Source organism: Saimiri boliviensis, chromosome X (assembly GCF_048565385.1).
Source record: "Saimiri boliviensis isolate mSaiBol1 chromosome X, mSaiBol1.pri, whole genome shotgun sequence".
Lineage (NCBI taxonomy): Eukaryota > Metazoa > Chordata > Mammalia > Primates > Cebidae > Saimiri > Saimiri boliviensis.
In genome coordinates this window covers 21,298,790-21,307,500 of record NC_133470.1, presented here as the reverse complement: position 1 = coordinate 21,307,500, position 8,711 = coordinate 21,298,790, and positions in this window count along the sequence as shown.

The following is an 8,711-nucleotide window of genomic DNA, read 5'->3' as shown; positions in this document are numbered from 1 at the left end:
AGACAGGGTTTCACCATGTTGGCCAGGATGGTCTTGATCTCCTGACTTTGTGATCTGCCTGCCTCGGCCTCCCAAAGTGCTTGGGATCACAGGCATGAGCCACCATGCCTGGCCAAAACTTTTATTTCTTAAAAGCAGCAATAACATCTTAGTGAACAGGCTGTCTTCAGGGTCCCACTAACATTTCTCCCACCTCTCAGCTAATACCACTATTGTCATTTGTTTTTGTTGTTTGCTGCCTCCCAGAAATGTCACCAAGAAAACCTGTTGATTAAAGAAAGATGAATTTGTTCTTACTGGTAAGATAGAGGAGTACTTTGATAGAGTCTTAGTAGTATGGCAAGTCATTAAATATCTTTTTCCATAAAATTGAATTAAAATAACCTTACATCTCCAGGACTTTAGTATTTCATCTGCAGGGAAAAGTTATAGAATGACAGCAAACAGTTTAAGAAAAGAAGCAGCTGGGTGTGGTGGCTCACACCTGTAATCCCTGCACTTTGGGAGGCTGAGGTGGGCGGATCACGAGGTCAGGAGTTCAAGACTAGCCCAGCCTGGCCAACATGGTGAAACCCTGTCTCTACTAAAAATACAAAAATTAGCTGGGCATGGTGGCATGTGCCTGTAATCCCAGCTACTCAGGAGGCTGAGGCCGGAGAATTGCTTGAACCAGGACCCAGCAGGCAGAGGTTGCAGTGAGCTGAGATTGTGCCACTACACTCCGGCCTGGGCTACAGAGCAAGACTCTGTCTCAAAAAAAATAATAATAATACGAAAACTTGTATGTCTCAGACAACATAGCAGCTAAATATATAAAGAAGAATGTCTAGGAATAAGTCTTGAAGAAGGTCGATATTTACAGGTTGGGAAGAAAAGAGTAAGCCTAAAAAGGAAGCTGAGAAAGCATAGCAAGAAACAGAAGAGCAGGAAGGTGGGAAATGGTAACATGATCCCTGTTCCCTGGGAGTCCCCCAGTCTACTGGTAAAGGTGAGCCTAGCAACACTGGTCAGTTTCACATTCAGAGAAGACAAAGCCTGGGTAACCACACTCCCCTCCCTGCAGGGAGGCTGCAGGAGACATAGGCTTTTGCCCACAGTCTTCCATTCTCCTGCATCTGCAATTTGTAACATTGTAATTGAGATGCACAGAGCAGAATTCGGTCCTTTTATCTAAATGGGAGTTTTGTAGGCTTGGAGTATTTAAGAAAGGAGCAGCTGCCCAATGTGTGGGTGACATTGTGGAACACACCAGTATGTGGAAATAAGAGAGTGCCTATTACTTCCCATTAAAAGACCCATTTAACTTTCTGAGACTTAAAAACAGCCCATGTTAAGACAATGGAATGTTTCTTAACCACTAAAAATCCCCTTTTCTCTTGATTTCTCAGGAATCTATGCTTATTGTCACATTTTCAGGATAATTTTACGGAATTTTTTTCTAATATCTACAGGAAATATAGCTGCTTAATATTGGGAAATACCTGTCAAATCCAATTTCTGTGTATTATGTTGTGCAGAGCTTTTGTTTTTCAGTCATGGTGATCTGCTGCAATTAGTAAATTTTTAAAGTGACGCTCTCACTTTGCATATTGGCTGCCTCCCACCCCCCCAACACAAGTATGAGTGAACGCACATGTAAGTACACACACACCCACATACACACACACACACACACACACACACGCTCTCTTTTTTTCTGGGACAGGCAATCAGGCAATAAATTGTGAGAGCAAAATAATACACCAAACAAAATACATGTTTGATCAAGATGATTCTTTGGATTTCTACTTCTTACTCCTCTTCAAGGTTTTGCTGGCATTTTCAATTAACAGGTGATACCGTTACGTTTTGTGTCCCCACAGAAATCTCATCGTAAATTGTACTCCCCATAATCCCCAGGTGTTGTGGGAGGGACCAGGTGGAGATAATTGAATCATGGGGCCGTTTCCCCCATCCTGTTCTCCTGATGGTGATTTAGTTCTCACAAGATCTGAGGGTTTTATAAGGGGCAATTCCCTGCACATGCTCTCTTGCCTGCCACCATCTAAGACGTGACTTTGCTCCTCCTTTGCCTTCTGCCATGATTGATTGTGAGGCCTCCCCAGCCATGTGGAACTGTGAGTCCATTAAACCTCTTTTTCTTTATAAATTACCCAGTCTCAGGTATGTCTTTATTAGCTGCATGAGAACTAATACAGCAGGTATGTAGGGAATTAAGCCTGATTGGAGGTTGCACAGGAGGAGGAAAATTAAAGGGTAGGCGATCTCCCAAACACCTGAACTTCCCCTGACCGTACTAAGTAGAACATTGGAAAATGGCAAACAGGATCCATTCAGGAATTTACCGTAACAAGAAATGAATACGACTAAAATCTAGCGCCATGTTACCCAAAGGGTGGTACCTGGACCAGCAGCATTGGTATCCCCTGGGAGCCTGTTAGAAATAATGCAGATTCGGCCGGGTGTGGTGGCTCACGCCTGTAATCCCAGCACTTTGGGAGGCCGAGGCGGGTGGATCACAAGGTCAAGAAATCAAGACCATTCTGGTCAACATGGTGAAACCCCATCTCTACTAAAAATACAAAAATTAGGTGGGCATGGTGGCGCACGCCTGCAGTCCCAGCTACTCGGGGGACTGAGGCAGGAGAATTGCTTGAACCCAGGAGGCGAAGGTTGCAGTGAGCTGAGATCGCGCCATTGCACTCCAGCCTGGGTAACAAGAGCGAAACTCTGTCTCAAAAAAAAAAAAAAAAAGAAAAGAAAAAAAAGAAATGATGCAGATTCTTGGGTCCCATTTAAGACCTATGGAATCAGAAACTGCATCTTAACAAGATCCCCACAAAAGTTTGAGATGTACTGCTATGGAAAATCTCCTGGCGAGCTCATGAAGAACACAGAATCCCCGGCTTGTTGAAATAGGACGCAGCCTAGCCCTGTGTCATTTTACCAAGTTCCCCAGGTGACTCTAATACCAGCTGAAATTTAAGCACCCTTACACTAGAGCTGCACCATTCAAATATGGTAGCTGGTTGCCATGTGTGGCTATTTAAATGTGATTTTAAATTACTTAAAATGAAAAAGTCATCTTCTCAGCTACTAGCCACATTTCAGTGCTCAAGAGCCACGTGTGGCTACTGGTTACTGCATTGGGCAGTGAAGGTCTAGAACATTTCCATCAATACAGAAAATTCTGCTGGGCAGCACTGGATTCATTGGTTCTTAATCTTGACTACACATTCCAATCACCAGCCCTAGGTTTTTGTTTAGATTTTAATACAGAACATTACTTATTTTAGGTCTCTTCATATAGGCATTTTACCTCCATAGAAACTTGGCACAAGGTTTTCTAGTACAAACAAACACTGTTAGGAAAACCAAGATCTTGATGTTGATAAAACCACACATAATTTCACATTTAGGTGATTACGTGAGATACTGTCACTTAACTTTGCTGAAATCCAGGCTGTGTTGCCAGATTCTACATAGGCGATTTCGTGGATGTGCTGCTTCTTCATTTTCCCTTTTATTAGTTGAAAAGAGCTCATGGAAACACTGAAAATGTTTAAAAGATTACACACTACCGTCATCCTATTTTCCTCACACAGTCATTTTTGTTCAGGAATCTTACCCTCTAATCCTTGCATATCTGCATATAGAAACTGATTTTTTTTTTTTTTTGAGACAAAGTTACTCTGTTGTCTAGGCTGGAGTGCAGTGGTGTGATCTCGGCTCACTGCAACTTCCGCCTACCAGGTTCAAGTGATTCTCCTGCCTGAGCCTCCGGAGTAGCTGGGACTACAGACACGTGCCACCACGCCCAGGTAATTATTTTATTTTTAGTGGAAACAGGGTTTCACCATGTTAGCCAGGCTGGTCTTGAACTCCTGACCTCAAGAGATCCGCCTGCCTCGGCCTCCCAAAGTGCTGGGATTATAGGCGTGAGCCACCATGTCCAGCCAGAAACTGATTTTTCACAAACCTCCCGGCCTGGATGCTCAATAGGTTTATAACAATCACAAAACTGTATTTCTCTAGATCAGCTCCCATCCCCAACCTGAAGAATACACAGAAACATCTGTAAATGCCTGCCTTCTAGCTCCTTGGGGACAAGGGCAGGGACTGAGAGGGGACATCTGGTTTGCCCTACATACATTTCTACACACACATAATGTGTTGTCTTCAGCCTTTGCTCCCACAACAACAATGGTGCCCCAGATACCCAGGTCGCTATAGTGATGTACTTTGCTGCTTCTGACTCACAGACATGTCTCCATATCACACTAAGAATCTCCAAGAGTCACCTAAGTAAGTCACTTTCACAGACTAGCTCTGTACGGAGATTTGCTTGATACGGTAGGACATTATTATTTGCTCTATCCCCTTGTCCCAGCCTAAGCCCCTGCAGCATCTCCTTAACACTGGACTACATTGAAACATCTTCCCTCTGGATCAACCGTACCTTAACCAAGTGTATGCATTTGGATTCCTCCTCCTTTTGGGGTTGGTAAAAGGTGGCCCTTATTCCCAATGGGGCTCAGTCCTAGAGCAAAGAGAGGGTTATTGGCCCTAGGTGGCCGGCTACTGGTAAAATAAAAACTTCAGCTAAATTAAATTTAAAGGACTTTAGGCCGGGCTTGGTGGCTCACACCTGTAATCTCAACAGTTTGGGAGGCCAAGGCCAGCAGATCATGAGGTCAGGAGTTTGAGACCAGCGTGGCCACTATAGTGAAACACTGTCTCTACCAAAAATACAAAAAAAAAAATAGCTGGGCATGGTGGCAGGTGCCTGTAATCCCAGGTACTAGAGAGACTGAGGCAGAAGAATCGCTTGAACCCGGGAGGTGGAGGTTGCGGTGGGCCGAGATCACAGCACTTGCACTCCAGCCTGGGTGACAGAGATTCCATCTACAAATAAATTTAAAGGAGTTTAAATGAGCAATGAACAATAAATCAGAATCACAGCAGATTCAGAGAAAAACGCCAGTGCCTCCATGTGGTGGAAAAAGATTTATAGACCAAAAAAAAAAAAAGAAAGAAAGAAAATGACATACAGAAATCGGTGGTGAGGCACAGAAACAGCTGGATTGGTTACAGGTTGCTGTTTGCCTTATTTAAACTCTGGAGGCTGAGACAGAATCACTTGAACCCAGGAGGCAAAGGTTGCAGTGAGCCAAGATTGCGCCACTGCACTGCAGCCTGGGTGATGGAGTGAGACTCCATCTCAAAAAAGAAAGAAAGAAAGAAAGAAACAAAGAAAGAAAGAAAGAAAGAAAGAAATCCCTCCTGGGCACCCAGTGTAGGCCCTGAGCTGCACATAGCAGCTACCTAGTTGTAATCACACAGCTCACCATTTTTCCTATTATCTTTTATTTTCATAAACAATTATTTCATAAGCAATATTTTGGTTTCCACGTTGACTTGCCTTTTTTTAACAGCTGCAAAATAACCCGTTTAGTTGATGCACTATAAGCTACATAACTATTCTCCTATTATTGGATATTTAGGTTACTTTCCATTTCTAATTGATGAATGAAGCTTTAGATTTGCAAAGGAGCTGAGTGTTGGGGTAGAGTGAGGTTTGAGTGAGATAAATTACTCTGCCTGATACCGTAGGACGATTTGTTGTTGTTTTGGGTTTGGAGATGGAGGAGTGGGCATTGTCCATTTTCTGATGAGCTACAGAGCAGAGAATAGGGTCGAGCAACTTGTTGGGAAGCTGGAGCCTCAGCTGGAAGAAATAGTGGATGGACATGAGGGATGTGTGATACTGAATTATGTTGGAGAAAAGAAAGATGAAACTGCAGACATTTGAAAATGGTGACTTTTTTCCCCCTTCAAATCTCTTCTCTTTTTTTTTTTTTTTTTTTTTTTTTTTTTTTTGAGACAGTCTCAGCTCACTGCAACCTCTGCCTTCCAGGTTCCAGTGATTTGATTCTCCTGCCTCAGCTTCCCAAGTAGCTGGGATTACAGGAATGTGCCACCTTGCCCAGCTAATTTTTGTATTTTTAGTAGAGATGAGGTTTTGCCACGTTGGCCAGTCTGGTCTCAAACTCCTGACCCCAAGTGATCCACCTGCCTCAGCTTTCAAAGTGCTGGGATTACAGGTGTGAGCTGCCGCACCCAGCCCCTCTTAGTAACTCTTCTAATGTTAATCAGCTGGGAGCAAAGAGGCCACGGCAGAGGCCTACCAGAGGAAGACCACCAGGGACACATCTCTAGTCAAAGCCAAACTAGCTGCATTCACTTACTGTAGCCAGCAAGATCTCACTCCAGGGGGACTGTGGGGCATTTTAGTAAGAAGAATGGGGGTGGGGGTCGGGTTTTACAGGATTTAGGCACATGTGAAGGGATTCCAAGGAGCCTTTAGGGATGCAGGAGCATGTTCTGAACTCTTGTCAGGAGGCAGAGGCAATACAATCATTGGGTATCTTAATTTTTATTTGGGAGCTGAGAAGCTTAGGAGGGGGCTGGAATTGTCATTGGTAAAGGAGAAGGCGTGGATGGGGAGGGCTGTTAATCATTTTCCTGGCTGAGGAGTGGCCTTGTCTCTGTCTAGCTCCAAACATGGTCATGGAGTGGCCTTCTCTGGACATTATTTATTTCCCATGTTGCTATTTATCTTTTGCTGGGAACATCACGGCCTAGCTGCCAGCTGGGCTGTTCTTCACATTCTCAGTCCTTCCTTTTGGCCAAGAGCAGACAAGCTGAGCCTGCAGGACATTAATCTGTGGGATCCAGGTCCACACAAGTCAGGGCACTCTGCTCTTGAACAGCTGCAGCGGTCACCCAGGGACTCATTTGGGTGGTTTAGGGATGGACGCGCCAGGAGATCCTGGGAGTTTACTCTGATATGTTCGGGACAGGCTGTTTCTGCTTTGTGTCTGTCAGTGTCTTTGAGAGCACCTGCATTTCAGTTATGCCTTTTCCCTCATCTAGTTTTTCTGAACAGATGCAAATGTTGGATCTTAGTTTCAGTTAGCTTTAGTTAGCTCCAGTTCCCTCCAAGCAGACCCGGAGGTGACAGCTTGCATACAGGTGGTTCACTGTGAGAAGTGCTCCATTTTAGCAAGCATGGCTCAACTGCACAGGGGCCCACCAGAGGCTTGTATAAGAGCCACCCAAGGACAGTCCACCCAAGGCCCAAGAGAGGGGTTCCTTATCCACTGGCCTATCCCCCATGCCCAAGACATCCCCCCTTCATGTTAACCTCCTCACCCTTCCAGAAGGGTGGATTTGCAAAAATGGCTGACAGGCCCCCAATAGGTGTCCCCTGCCGGGCAGATGTTCAACATTTCATCAGTATTTGAAGATGGATAGATAAATGGAAAAAATGTTAGGGCGTTTTGGCCCTGAGAATCTTCGATGACTTCTGTCACCACCACCCTGGCAGGATCATATCCCAAAGAAGCTGTCTCATATTGATACAGTGAAAACCCTTAGACCCAGCCTAACTTTCATGGCTTTACCTAGACAACCTCCTTCACCTCTTAAACTTCCTGTGAGTAATTAACTATTAGAGTGCTGCCTGCTTCTCCCCGGGCATAGAACACAAAGGTACTTCTGTCCTTGTTGGGGAAGGCCTTTGTCAAGTGCATCTCCCACAGACCAGACCTATTGTCAGCCCAGTAATGAGAAAGAGCAAATGGAAAAGGAAGAAGGAAATCCTGTCCCATGCTACAGCATGGATAAACCTCAGAGATACCATGCTAAGCAAAATAAGTCTGTCACAAAAGAATACTGTGATTCCACTCATATGAACTATCTAAAGTAGTCAAAATTATAGAATCAGAAAGTAGAAAGGTAGCTATTAAGGGCGAGGGAGGGGGGTGGAGGAATCAGTGTTTAGTGGGTATAGAGTTTCCGTTTTGCAAGATGAAAAAGTTCTGGAAATTGGTTGCACAATAATGTTAGTATACTTAACACCACTAAACTATACATGTAAAACTGGTTAAGATGGTGCTATGGTTTGAATGTCCCCTCTAAAACTCATGTTAAATTTAATTGCCATTGCAACTGTATTAAGAGGTGGAATGGTTAAGAGGTGATTAGGCCATGAGACAGCTCTGGCCTATGAATGGATTAATGTCATGATCACGGGAATGGGTTTGTTATTTTGGGAATGGGTTGTTACAAAAGCCAGTTTGACCCCTCTCTTCCTCTCTCACATGCTCTCTTGCCCTTCTACTTTCTGCCATGAGATGACACAGCAAGAAGGCCCTTTCCAGATGCAGGCCCCTCAACCTTGTATTTCCCAGCCTCCAGAGCTATAAGAAATAAATCTATTTTTTTTTTTATAAATTACCCAGTAGGTGGTGTTCTTTTATAACAACAAAAAAATGGACTATTGGCTGGGCACGGTGGCTCAAGCCTGTAATCCCAGCACTTTGGGAGGCTGAGGCAAGTGGAGCACCTGAGGTCAGGAGTTCAAGACCAGCCTGGCCAGTATGGTGAAACCCCATCTCTACTAAAAATACAAAATTAGCCAGGTGTGGTGGTGGGCACCTATAATCCCAGCTACTCAGGAGGCTGAGGCAGGAGAATTGCTTAAACCCAGGAGGCAGAGGTTGCAAGTGAGCCAAGACCACACCATTGCACTCCAGCATGGGCAACAAGAGCAAAACTCTGTCTCAAAAAAAATTTATGAAGGACTAACACAGATGGTAATTTTTATGTGATGTGTTTTTCACCAAAATAAAATACATTTTCAAAGC